This window comes from Chaetodon auriga, chromosome 12 (assembly GCF_051107435.1).
Source record: "Chaetodon auriga isolate fChaAug3 chromosome 12, fChaAug3.hap1, whole genome shotgun sequence".
Classification (NCBI taxonomy): Eukaryota; Metazoa; Chordata; class Actinopteri; order Chaetodontiformes; family Chaetodontidae; genus Chaetodon; species Chaetodon auriga.
This window is the reverse complement of record NC_135085.1, coordinates 57,238-70,574: the sequence shown is the minus strand read 5'-3', so window position 1 is coordinate 70,574 and position 13,337 is coordinate 57,238.

Here is a 13,337-nt window from a genome sequence, read left to right as displayed (position 1 = left end):
AAACATGTTATATTTGACTTCCTTCAGAGTTAATGTGAAAAATACAAGTGTTGATGTTGTACTCCTATCACTCATGTAGTACGATGTTGACTGTAAAATCAAATGAGTGTCACCATTTAAGATTCATTTGTTTTTATGTGTCACACTGTGTCAGAATGACATTTCCACTTTAGAAACACTCAAATGTGAATGTGTATGAAGGACAGCATTATTTCATTTGACTTCTTTTTCAGATACTGTGAAAAGTACGACAAATGTTCAGTTTTTGTGTGGCTCGCTCATGTAGTACGATGTTGACTGTAAAATCAAATGAGTGTCACCATTTAAGATTCATTTGTTTTCATGTGTCACACTGTCTCAGAATGACAATTCCACTTTGGAAACATTCAAGCGTGAATGTTTATGAAGGACAATAATTTTTAATTTGACTTCTTTTTCAGGTACTGTGAGAAGAACGACACATGTTCAGTTTTTGTGCGGCTCGCTCATGTAGTGTGATTTTGACTGTAAAATCGAATGATCGTCACCATTTATGATTCATTTGTTTTTATGTGTCACACTGTCTGAGAATGACAATTCCACTCTGGAAACATTCAACTGTGAATGTTTATGAAGGACAACATGTTTTAATTTGACTTCTTTTTCAGGTACTGTGAAAAGTACGACAAATGTTCAGTTTTTGTGTGGCTCGCTCATGTAGTGTGATTTTGACTGTAAAATCGAATGAGCGTCACCATTTAAGATTCATTTGTTTTTATGTGTCACACTATCTCAGAATGACAATTCCACTTTAGAAACACTCAAATGTGAATGTGTATGAAGGACAGCATTATTTCATTTGACTTCTTTTTCAGATTCTCTGAGAATTACGACAAGTGTTCAGTTTGTGCGTGTCTCACTCATGTAGTGTGATTTTGACTGTAAAATCAAATGAGCGTCACCATTTAAGATTCATTTGTTTTTATGTGTCACACTGTGTCGGAATGACAATTCCACTTTAGAAACACTCAAATGTGAATGTGTATGAAGGACAGCATTATTTCATTTGACTTCTTTTTCAGATATTGTGAAAAGTACGACAAATGTTCAGTTTTTGTGTGGCTCGCTCATGTAGTGTGATTTTGACTGTAAAATCAAATGAGCGTCACCATTTAAGATTCATTTGTTTTTATTTGTCACACTGTCTGAAAATGACAATTCCACTCTGGAAACATTCAACTGTGAATGTTTATGAAGGACAACATGTTTTAATTTGACTTCTTTTTCAGATACTGTGAAAAGTACGACAAATGTTCAGTTTTTGTGTGGCTGGCTCATGTAGTGTGATTTTGACTGTAAAATCAAATGATCGTCGCCATTTAAGATTCATTTGTTTTTATGTGTCACACTGTCTCAGAAAGACAATTCCACTCTGGAAACATTCAACTGTGAATGTTTATGAAGGACAACATGTTTTAATTTGACTTCTTTTTCAGATACTGTGAAAAGTACGACAAATGTTCAGTTTTTGTGTGGCTCGCTCATGGAGTACGATGTTGACTGTAAAATCAAATGAGTGTCACCATTTAAGATTCATTTGTTTTCATGTGTCACACTGTCTCAGAATGACAATTTCACTTTAGAAACATTCAAGCGTGAATGTTTATGAAGGACAATAAGTTTTAATTTGACTTCTTTTTCAGGTACTGTGAAAAGAACGACAAATGTTCATTTTTTGTGCGGCTCGCTCATGTAGTGTGATTTTGACTGTAAAATCGAATGATCGTCACCATTTATGATTCATTTGTTTTTATGTGTCACACTGTCTCAGAATGACAATTCCACTTTAGAAACACTCAAATGTGAATGTGTATGAAGGGCAGCATTATTTCATTTGACTTCTTTTTCAGATTCTCTGAGAATTACGACAAATGTTCAGTTTTTGTGTGGCTCGCTCATGTAGTGTGATTTTGACTGTAAAATCAAATGATCGTCGCCATTTAAGATTCATTTGTTTTTATGTGTCACACTGTCTCAGAATGACAATTCCACTCTGGAAACATTCAACTGTGAATGTTTATGAAGGAAAACATGTTATATTTGACTTCCTTCAGAGTTAATGTGAAAAATACAAGTGTTGATGTTGTACTCCTATCACTCATGTAGTGTGATTTTGACTGTAAAATCAAATGAGTGTCACCATTTAAGATTCATTTGTTTTTATGTGTCACACTGTGTCAGAATGACATTTCCACTTTAGAAACACTCAAATGTGAATGTGTATGAAGGACAGCATTATTTCATTTGACTTCTTTTTCAGATACTGTGAAAAGTACGACAAATGTTCAGTTTTTGTGTGGCTCGCTCATGTAGTACGTTGTTGAATGTAAAATCAAATGAGTGTCACCATTTAAGATTCATTTGTTTTCATGTGTCACACTGTCTCAGAATGAAAATTCCACTTTGGAAACATTCAAGCGTGAATGTTTATGAAGGACAATAAGTTTTAATTTGACTTCTTTTTCCAGGTACTGTGAAAAGAACGACAAATGTTCAGTTTTTGTGTGGCTCGCTCATGTAGTGTGATTTTGACTGTAAAATCGAATGACCGTCACCATTTAAGATTCATTTGTTTTTATGTGTCACACTGTCTGAGAATGACAATTCCACTCTGGAAACATTCAACTGTGAATGTTTATGAAGGACAACATTATTTCATTTGACTTCTTTTTCAGATACTGTGAAAAGTACGACAAATGTTCAGTTTTTGTGTGGCTCGCTCATGTAGTGTGATTTTGACTGTAAAATCGAATGAGCGTCACCATTTAAGATTCATTTGTTTTTATGTGTCACACTGTCTCAGAATGACAATTCCACTTTGGAAACATTCAACTGTGAATGTTTATGAAGGAAAACATGTTTTATTTGACTTCCTTCAGAGTTAATGTGAAAAATACAAGTGTTGATGTTGTGCTCCTATCACTCATGTAGTACGATGTTGACTGTAAAATCAAATGAGTGTCACCATTTAAGATTCATTTGTTTTCATGTGTCACACTGTCTCAGAATGACAATTCCACTTTAGAAACACTCAAATGTGAATGTGTATGAAGGACAGCATTATTTCATTTGACTTCTTTTTCAGATTCTCTGAGAATTACGACAAGGGTTCAGTTTGTGCGTGTCTCGCTCATGTAGTGTGATTTTGACTGTAAAATCAAATGAGCGTCACCATTTAAGTTTAATTTGTTTTTATGTGTCACACTGTCTCAGAATGACAATTCCACTTTGGAAACATTGAAGCGTGAATGTTTATGAAGGACAATATGTTTTAATTTGACTTCTTTTTCAGGTACTCTGAAAAGAACGACAAATGTTCAGTTTTTGTGTGGCTCGCTCATGTAGTGTGATTTTGACTGTAAAATCAAATGAGCGTCACCATTTAAGATTCATTTGTTTTTATGTGTCACACTGTGTCGGAATGACAATTCCACTTTAGAAACACTCAAATGTGAATGTGTATGAAGGACAGCATTATTTCATTTGACTTCTTTTTCAGATACTGTGAAAAGTACGACAAATGTTCAGTTTTTGTGTGGCTCGCTCATGTAGTGTGATTTTGACTGTAAAATCAAATGAGCGTCACCATTTATGATTCATTTGTTTTTATGTGTCACACTGTCTCAGAATGACAATTCCACTCTGGAAACATTCAACTGTGAATGTTTATGAAGGACAACATGTTTTAATTTGACTTCTTTTTCAGATACTGTGAAAAGTACAACAAATGTTCAGTTTTTGTGTGGCTCGCTCATGTAGTGTGATTTTGAATGTAAAATCAAATGAGCGTCACCATTTAAGATTCATTTGTTTTTTTGTGCCACACTGTCTCAGAATGACAATTCCACTTTGGAAACACTCAAATGTGAATGTTTATGAATGACAATATGTTTTAATTTGACTTCTTTTTCAGATACTGTGAAAAGTACGACAAATGTTCAATTTGTTCGTGTCGCGTTCATGTAGTGTGATTTTGACTGCAAAATCAAATGAGCGTCACCATTTAACATTCATTTGTTTTTATGTGTCACACTGTGTCGGAATGACAATTCCACTTTAGAAACACTCAAATGTGAATGTATATGAAGGACAGCATTATTTCATTTGACTTCTTTTTCAAATACTGTGAAAAGTACGACAAATGTTCAGTTTTTGTGTGGCTCGCTCATGTAGTGTGATTTTGACTATAAAATCAAATGATCGTCGCCATTTAAGATTCATTTGTTTTTATGTGTCACACTGTCTCAGAATGACAATTCCACTTTAGAAACACTCAAATGTGAATGTGTATGAAGGACAGCATTATTTCATTTGACTTCTTTTTCAGATTCTCTGAGAATTACGACAAGTGTTCAGTTTGTTCGTGTCTCGTTCATGTAATGTGATTTTGACTGTAAAATCAAATGAGCGTCACCATTTAAGATTCATTTGTTTTTATGTGTCACACTGTCTCAGAATGACAATTCCACTTTGGAAACATTGAAGCGTGAATGTTTATGAAGGACAATATGTTTTAATTTGACTTCTTTTTCAGGTACTCTGAAAAGAACGACAAATGTTCAGTTTTTGTGTGGCTCGCTCATGTAGTGTGATTTTGACTGTAAAATCAAATGATCGTCACCATTTATGATTCATTTGTTTTTATGTGTCACACTGTCTCAGAATGACAATTCCACTCTGGAAACATTCAACTGTGAATGTTTATGAAGGACAACATGTTTTAATTTGACTTCTTTTTCAGATACTGTGAAAAGTACAACAAATGTTCAGTTTTTGTGTGGCTCGCTCATGTAGTGTGATTTTGACTGTAAAATCAAATGAGCGTCACCATTTAAGATTCATTTGTTTTTATGTGCCACACTGTCTCAGAATGACAATTCCACTTTGGAAACACTCAAATGTGAATGTTTATGAATGACAATATGTTTTAATTTGACTTCTTTTTCAGATACTGTGAAAAGTACGACAAATGTTCAATTTGTTCGTGTCGCGTTCATGTAGTGTGATTTTGACTGTAAAATCGAATGAGCGTCACCATTTAAGATTCATTTGTTTTTATGTGTCACACTGTCTCAGAATGACAATTCCACTTTGGAAACATTCAACTGTGAATGTTTATGAAGGAAAACATGTTTTATTTGACTTCCTTCAGAGTTAATGTGAAAAATACAAGTGTTGATGTTGTGCTCCTATCACTCATGTAGTACAATGTTGACTGTAAAATCAAATGAGTGTCACCATTTAAGATTAATTTGTTTTCATGTGTCACACTGTCTCAGAATGACAATTCCACTTTAGAAACACTCAAATGTGAATGTGTATGAAGGACAGCATTATTTCATTTGACTTCTTTTTCAGATTCTCTGAGAATTACGACAAGGGTTCAGTTTGTGCGTGTCTCGCTCATGTAGTGTGATTTTGACTGTAAAATCAAATGAGCGTCACCATTTAAGATTCATTTGTTTTTATGTGTCACACTGTGTCGGAATGACAATTCCACTTTAGAAACACTCAAATGTGAATGTGTATGAAGGACAGCATTATTTCATTTGACTTCTTTTTCAGATACTGTGAAAAGTACGACAAATGTTCAGTTTTTGTGTGGCTCGCTCATGTAGTGTGATTTTGACTGTAAAATCAAATGAGCATCACCATTTAAGATTCATTTGTTTTTATGTGCCACACTGTCTCAGAATGACAATTCCACTTTGGAAACACTCAAATGTGAATGTTTATGAACGACAATATGTTTTAATTTGACTTCTTTTTCAGATACTGTGAAAAGTACGACAAATGTTCAGTTTTTGTGTGGCTCGCTCATGTAGTGTGATTTTGACTGTAAAATCAAATGATCATCGCCATTTAAGATTCATTTGTTTTTATGTGTCACACTGTCTCAGAATGACAATTCCACTCTGGAAACATTCAACTGTGCATGTTTATGAAGGAAAACATGTTATATTTGACTTCCTTCAGAGTTAATGTGAAAAATACAAGTGTTGATGTTGTACTCCTATCACTCATGTAGTACGATGTTGACTGTAAAATCAAATGAGTGTCACCATTTAAGATTCATTTGTTTTTATGTGTCACACTGTGTCAGAATGACATTTCCACTTTAGAAACACTCAAATGTGAATGTGTATGAAGGACAATAAGTTTTAATTTGACTTCTTTTTCAGATACTGTGAAAAGTACGACAAATGTTCAGTTTTTGTGTGGCTCGCTCATGTAGTACGTTGTTGAATGTAAAATCAAATGAGTGTCACCATTTAAGATTCATTTGTTTTCATGTGTCACACTGTCTCAGAATGACAATTCCACTTTGGAAACATTCAAGCGTGAATGTTTATGAAGGACAATAAGTTTTAATTTGACTTCTTTTTCAGGTACTGTGAAAAGAACGACAAATGTTCAGTTTTTGTGTGGCTCGCTCATGTAGTGTGATTTTGACTGTAAAATCGAATGATCCTTACCATTTATGATTCATTTGTTTTTATGTGTCACACTGTCTCAGAAAGACAAATCCACTCTGGAAACATTCAACTGTGAATGTTTATGAAGGACAACATGTTTTAATTTGACTTCTTTTTCAGGTACTGTGAAAAGTACGACAAATGTTCAGTTTTTGTGTGGCTGGCTCATGTAGTGTGATTTTGACTGTAAAATCGAATGAGCGTCACCATTTAAGATTCATTTGTTTTTATGTGTCACACTGTCTCAGAATGACAATTCCACTTTGGAAACATTCAACTGTGAATGTTTATGAAGGAAAACATGTTTTATTTGACTTCCTTCAGAGTTAATGTGAAAAATACAAGTGATGATGTTGTGCTCCTATCACTCATGTAGTACGATGTTGACTGTAAAATCAAACGAGTGTCACCATTTAAGATTCATTTGTTTTTATGTGTCACACTGTCTCAGAATGACAATTCCACTTTGGAAACACTCAAATGTGAATGTTTATGAACGACAATATGTTTTAATTTGACTTCTTTTTCAGATACTGTGAAAAGTACGACAAATGTTCAATTTGTTCGTGTCTCGTTCATGTAGTGTGATTTTGACTGCAAAATCAAAGGGGCGTCACCATTTAACATTCATTTGTTTTTATGTGTCACACTGTGTCTGAATGACAATTCCACTTTAGAAACACTCAAATGTGAATGTGTATGAAGGACAGCATTATTTCATTTGACTTCTTTTTCAGATTCTCTGAGAATTATGACAAGTGTTCAGTTTGTGCGTGTCTCGCTCATGTAGTGTGATTTTGACTGTAAAATCAAATGAGCGTCACCATTTAAGATTCATTTAAGATTCATTTGTTTTTATGTGTCACACTATCTCAGAATGACAATTCCACTCTGGAAACATTCAACTGTGAATGTTTATGAAGGACAACATGTTTTAATTTGACTTCTTTTTCAGGTACTGTGAAAAGTACGACAAGTGTTCAATTTGTGCTTGTCTCGCTCATGTAGTGTGATTTTGACTGTGAAATCAAATGAGCGTCACCATTTAAGATTCATTTGTTGTTATGTGTCACACTGTCTCAGAATGACAATTCCACCTAAGAAACACTCAAATGTGAATGTTTATGAAAGACAATATGTTTTAATTTTGACTTCTTTTTCAGATACTGTGATAATTACGACAAGTGTTCAGTTTGTGCGTGGCTCGCTCATGTAGTGTGATTTTGACTGTAAAATCAAATGAGTTTCACCATTTAAGATTCATTTAAGATTCATTTGTTTTTATGTGTCACACTGTGTCGGAATGACAATTCCACTTTAGAAACACTCAAATGTGAATGTGTATGAAGGACAGCATTATTTCATTTGGCCTCTTTTTCAGATACTGTAAAAAGTACGACAAATGTTCAGTTTTTGTGTGGCTCGCTCATGTAGTATGATTTTGACTGTAAAATCAATTGAGCGTCACCATTTAAGATTCATTTGTTTTTATGTGTCACACTATCTCAGAATGACAATTCCACTCTGGAAACATTCAACTGTGAATGTTTATGAAGGACAACATGTTTTAATTTGACTTCTTTTTCAGATACTGTGAAAAGTACGACAAATGTTCAATTTGTGCTTGTCTCGCTCTTGCAGTGTGATTTTAACTGTAAAATCAAATGAGCGTCACCATTTAAGATTCATTTGTTTTTATGTGTCACACTGTGTCGGAATGACAATTCCACTTTAGAAACACTCAAATGTGAATGTGTATGAAGGACAGCATTATTTCATTTGACTTCTTTTTCAGATACTATGAGAATTACAACAAGTGTTCAGTTTGTTCGTGTCTCCTTCATGTAATGTGATTTTGACTGTAAAATCAAATGAGCGTCACCATTTAAGATTCATTTGTTTTTATGTGTCACACTGTCTCAGAATGACAATTCCACTTTGGAAACACTCAAATGTGAATGTTTATGAACGACAATATGTTTTAATTTGACTTCTTTTTCAGGTACTGTGAAAAGTACGACAAATGTTCAGTTTTTGTGTGGCTCGCTCATGTAGTGTGATTTTGACTGTAAAATCAAATGAGCGTCACCATTTAAGATTCATTTGTTTTTATGTGTCACACTGTCTCAGAATGACAATTCCACTTTGGAAACATTCAAGCATGAATGTTTATGAAGGACAATATGTTTTAATTTGACTTCTTTTTCAGGTACTGTGAAAAGTACGACAAATGTTCAGTTTTTGTGTGGCTCGTTCATGTAGTGTGATTTTGACTGTAAAATCAAATGAGCGTCACCATTTAAGATTCCTTTGTTTTTATGTGTCACACTGTGTCGGAATGACAATTCCACTTTAGAAACACTCAAATGTGAATGTGTATGAAGGACAGCATTATTTCATTTGACTTCTTTTTCAGATACTGTAATAAGTACGACAAATGTTCAGTTTTTGTGTGGCTCGCTCATGTAGTGTGATTTTGACTGTAAAATCAAATGAGCGTCACCATTTAAGATTCATTTGTTTTTATGTGTCACACTGTCTCGGATTGACATTTCCACCTAAGAAACACTCAAATGTGAATGTTTATGAAAGACAATGTGTTTTAATTTTGACTTCTTTTTCAGATACTGTGATAATTACGACAAGTGTTCAGTTTGTGCGTGGCTCGCTCATGTAGTGTGATTTTGACTGTAAAATCAAATGAGCATCACCATTTAAGATTCATTTAAGATTCATTTGTTTTTATGTGTCACACTATCTCAGAATGACAATTCCACTCTGGAAACATTCAATTGTGAATGTTTATGAAGGACAACATGTTTTAATTTGACTTCTTTTTCAGATACTGTGAAAAGTACGACAAATGTTCAATTTGTGCTTGTCTCGCTCATGTAGTGTGATTTTGACTGTAAAATCGAATGATCGTCACCATTTAAGATTCATTTGTTTTTATGTGCCACACTGTCTCAGAATGACAATTCCACTTTGGAAACACTCAAATGTGAATGTTTATGAACGACAATATGTTTTAATTTGACTTCTTTTTCAGGTACTGTGAAAAGTACGACAAATGTTCAGTTTTTGTGTGGCTCGCTCATGTAGTGTGATTTTGACTGTAAAATCGAATGAGCGTCACCATTTAAGATTCATTTGTTTTTATGTGTCACACTGTCTGAGAATGACAATTCCACTCTGGAAACATTCAACTGTGAATGTTTATGAAGGACAACATGTTTTAATTTGACTTCTTTTTCAGATACTGTGAAAAGTACGACAAATGTTCAATTTGTGCTTGTCTCGCTCATGTAGTGTGATTTTGACTGTAAAATCGAATGATCGTCACCATTTATAATTCATTTGTTTTTATGTGTCACACTGTGTCGGAATGACAATTCCACTTTAGAAACACTCAAATGTGAATGTGTATGAAGGACAGCATTATTTCATTTGACTTCTTTTTCAGATACTATGAGAATTACAACAAGTGTTCAGTTTGTTCGTGTCTCGTTCATGTAGTGTGATTTTGACTGTAAAATCAAATGAGCGTCACCATTTAAGATTCATTTGTTTTTATGTGTCACACTGTCTCAGAATGACAATTCCACTTTGGAAACACTCAAATGTGAATGTTTATGAACGACAATATGTTTTAATTTGACTTCTTTTTCAGGTACTGTGAAAAGTACGACAAATGTTCAGTTTTTGTGTGGCTCGCTCATGTAGTGTGATTTTGACTGTAAAATCAAATGAGCGTCACCATTTAAGATTCATTTGTTTTTATGTGTCACACTGTCTCAGAATGACAATTCCACTTTGGAAACATTCAAGCATGAATGTTTATGAAGGACAATATGTTTTAATTTGACTTCTTTTTCAGGTACTGTGAAAAGTACGACAAATGTTCAGTTTTTGTGTGGCTCGTTCATGTAGTGTGATATTGACTGTAAAATCAAATGAGCGTCACCATTTAAGATTCATTTGTTTTTATGTTTCACACTGTCTCAGGATGACAATTCCACCTAAGAAACACTCAAATGTGAATGTTTATGAAAGACAATATGTTTTAATTTTGACTTCTTTTTCAGATACTGTGATAATTACGACAAGTGTTCAGTTTGTGCGTGGCACGCTCATGTAGTGTGATTTTGACTGTAAAATCAAATGAGCTTCACCATTTAACATTCATTTGTTTTTATGTGTCACACTGTGTCTGAATGACAATTCCACTTTAGAAACACTCAAATGTGAATGTGTATGAAGGACAGCATTATTTCATTTGACTTCTTTTTCAGATATTATGAGAATTACAACAAGTGTTCAGTTTGTTCGTGTCTCGTTCATGTAGTGTGATTTTGACTGTAAAATCAAATGAGCGTCACCATTTAAGATTCCTTTGTTTTTATGTGTCACACTGTGTCGGAATGACAATTCCACTTTAGAAACACTCAAATGTGAATGTGTATGAAGGACAGCATTATTTCATTTGACTTCTTTTTCAGATACTGTAATAAGTACGACAAATGTTCAGTTTTTGTGTGGCTCGCTCATGTAGTGTGATTTTGACTGTAAAATCAAATGAGCGTCACCATTTAAGATTCATTTGTTTTTATGTGTCACACTGTCTCGGATTGACATTTCCACCTAAGAAACACTCAAATGTGAATGTTTATGAAAGACAATGTGTTTTAATTTTGACTTCTTTTTCAGATACTGTGATAATTACGACAAGTGTTCAGTTTGTGCGTGGCTCGCTCATGTAGTGTGATTTTGACTGTAAAATCAAATGAGCGTCACCATTTAAGATTCATTTAAGATTCATTTGTTTTTATGTGTCACACTATCTCAGAATGACAATTCCACTCTGGAAACATTCAATTGTGAATGTTTATGAAGGACAACATGTTTTAATTTGACTTCTTTTTCAGATACTGTGAAAAGTACGACAAATGTTCAATTTGTGCTTGTCTCGCTCATGTAGTGTGATTTTGACTGTAAAATCGAATGATCGTCACCATTTAAGATTCATTTGTTTTTATGTGTCACACTATCTCAGAATGACAATTCCACTCTGGAAACATTCAACTGTGAATGTTTATAAAGGACAACATGTTTTAATTTGACTTCTTTTTCAGATACTGTGAAAAGTACGACAAATGTTCAATTTGTGCTTGTCTCGCTCATGTAGTGTGATTTTGACTGTAAAATCAAATGAGCGTCACCATTTAAGATTCATTTGTTTTTATGTGTCACACTATCTCAGAATGACAATTCCACTCTGGAAACACTCAAATGTGAATGTTTATGAACGACAATATGTTTTAATTTGACTTCTTTTTCAGGTACTGTGAAATGTACGACAAATGGTCAGTTTTTGTGTGGCTCGCTCATGTAGTGTGATTTTGACTGTAAAATCGAATGAGTGTCACCATTTAAGATTCATTTGTTTTTATGTGTCACACTGTCTGAGAATGACAATTCCACTCTGGAAACATCCAACTGTGAATGTTTATGAAGGACAACATGTTTTAATTTGACTTCTTTTTCAGATACTGTGAAAAGTACGACAAATGTTCAATTTGTGCTTGTCTCGCTCATGTAGTGTGATTTTGACTGTAAAATCAAATGAGCGTCACCATTTAAGATTCATTTGTTTTTATGTGTCACACTATCTCAGAATAACAATTCCACTTTAGAAACACTCAAATGTGAATGTGTATGAAGGACAGCATTATTTCATTTGACTTCTTTTTCAGATACTGTGAAAAGTACGACAAATGTTCAGTTTTTGTGTGGCTCGCTCATATAGTGTGATTTTGACTGTAAAATCGAATGATCGTCACCATTTATAATTCATTTGTTTTTATGTGTCACACTGTCTCAGAATGACAATTCCACTTTGGAAACATTCAACTGTGAATGTTTATGAAGGACAATATGTTTTAATTTTGACTTCTTTTTCAGATACTGTGATAATTACGACAAGTGTTCAGTTTGTGCGTGGCTCACTCATGTAGTGTGATTTTGACTGTAAAATCAAATGAGCGTCACCATTTAAGATTCATTTAAGATTCATTTGTTTTTATGTGTCACACTATCTCAGAATGACAATTCCACTCTGGAAACATTCAACTGTGAATGTGTATGAAGGACAACATGTTTTAATTTGACTTCTTTTTCAGATACTGTGAAAAGTACGACAAATGTTCAATTTGTGCTTGTCTCGCTCATGTAGTGTGATTTTGACTGTAAAATCAAATGAGCGTCACCATTTAAGATTCATTGGTTTTTATGTGTCACACTATCTCAGAATGACAATTCCACTCTGGAAACATTCAACTGTGAATGTTTATGAAGGACAACATGTTTTAATTTGACTTCTTTTTCAGATACTGTGAAAAGTACGACAAATGTTGAATTTGTTCGTGTCTCGTTCATGTAGTGTGATTTTGACTGCAAAATCAAATGAGCGTTACCATTTAACATTCATTTGTTTTTATGTGTCACACTGTGTCGGAATGACAATTCCACTCTGGAAACACTCAAATGTGATTGTGTATGAAGGACAGCATTATTTCATTTGACTTCTTTTTCAGATACTGTGAAAAGTACGACAAATGTTCAGTTTTTGTGTGGCTTGCTCATGTAGTGTGATTTTGACTGTAAAATCAAATGATCGTCGCCATTTAAGATTCATTTGTTTTTATGTGTCACACTGTCTCAGAATGACAATTCCACTCTGGAAACATTCAACTGTGAATGTTTATGAAGGAAAACATGTTATATTTGACTTCCTTCAGAGTTAATGTGAAAAATACAAGTGTT